Source organism: Ovis aries, chromosome 24 (assembly GCF_016772045.2).
Source record: "Ovis aries strain OAR_USU_Benz2616 breed Rambouillet chromosome 24, ARS-UI_Ramb_v3.0, whole genome shotgun sequence".
In the NCBI taxonomy this organism is placed as follows: Eukaryota; Metazoa; Chordata; class Mammalia; order Artiodactyla; family Bovidae; genus Ovis; species Ovis aries.
This window is the reverse complement of record NC_056077.1, coordinates 8,424,181-8,425,771: the sequence shown is the minus strand read 5'-3', so window position 1 is coordinate 8,425,771 and position 1,591 is coordinate 8,424,181.

Genomic DNA, 1,591 nt, shown 5'->3' with positions numbered 1-1,591 from the left:
GAGGAACGTCGTCGTCGCCGCGGCTGTCGACGCCTCTGCGGCTTCTGGTCTCCGCCCTCCCCCGCCCACATGCTGACTGGGGGAAGCACCGCCCACTTGGCCCCGGCTCCCCCCCCCGGTTGGGGCGCGCCCGCTCCAAGGGCCTCCATTGGTCCAATCCGACCGGTTCCGCGTGCCAGCCTATGATTTCAGCGCCGTGATTGGCTAGTCGGCCTGTCCGCCTGACGTAACCAAAGGGCGGGGGGAAGGGAGTGAATGTCAGGAAGGATGGAGGAGGAGGAGTTAACAGTGGTGGCGTCCGAGCCTACCAAAAAAAAAAAAGGGGGGATAAGTGCGCATGCGCACAGGCCCGCTGCCAGGAGCCAGCGGACATGGGTCACGTGACCCGGCTCCACGACCGCACCCCGCGGGGGCTTTTCCGGCGCTTCCAGGCCCCAGGGGATGCAAAGTCAATTCTAGTGATCGCGCGGCGGGGACGGAGGGGTGTGGTGGGGTGGTGGCCCGCTACTCCAGCCCTTTGGGCTTCCAGACGGAGGAGAGAAATGAAGGTGAATTAGACGCCCAGCTCGAGGCCAGATTTGCAAGTGCTTTGCCAGCTGTTTATTTCAAACACCCATTTCTTAGATAGACAAGCTGAGCCTCAGCGTCCTTAAGGAAAAAAAAAAACTTCCCGAGTCGCGAGGCCCGCGGGCCCTCCCACCAGCCTGCCGGGCGCCCCGGAGGCCTGCTGCTCGCTCTGCGTAGCGCCTGGGGGACCCTCCGGGCCGCCCCCAACCAAAGTGCGCCCCTCTCCACGAAGGCGCCAGCCCCCATGCCACCCCCGGGGACACTGTCCCAAGACCAGACCGCAGCGGCCAGGAAGCCGAGAAGAACCCGGGGCGGGAGCCTGGGTGCCGAGGTGGCGGCCCCGCACCTGTCCCGAGCGGCACACTCCTAGGCCACATGCGGCTGCCTGCGTCACGCGCCAGTTCCCCCGCCGCCCCCGGCCGGAATCCGTGTAGCCGCGCCGAGTGGGAGGCCCCGCTTCCAGGGGGAAAGTTATGCGCAGGCTTCTGGTTCCGCCGTGTGCCATCGCCCTAGGCACCCTCCGCCGAGCCAGGCTGCGCGCGCCACCTGCGCGCTGCTGTCACCGGGCCGGGGGTGGGGGGCATACCCGGGGGACTCAGGATTTAGGGGAGAAGCAACGCTATCAAGGGGCGATGACGGCACAGAGGCAAAGCTGGCCGTCACACGCTGGCGGCGCGGGAGCATGAGCCACTGGGGCTTGGAGAAGTCCTGCGAGCTGCCAGAGCACCCTTCTACAAAGCAAATTTGGCTGTAAAGCCATCACCTTGGGAATAAAATCTGACCTCACTGTGGGCTACAAATCCCTGCAGGATCCGGCCCCGCCTCCTCTGTGTTCATCTCCGCGCTCTTCGCTTGGCTTGAGCCGCCCAGCCACATTGACCTTTCGGTTTCCTCGGAAACTGCTTTTGCCCTCTTAGTTCTCTGTCTTTCTGGAATCTCCTTCCTCGTCATTTCTCAAGGCTTCTCTCAAATGGCCTTTGGAAGCAGAGAGCCCTCGATAGACCGGCCTCGTTAAAGTACCATC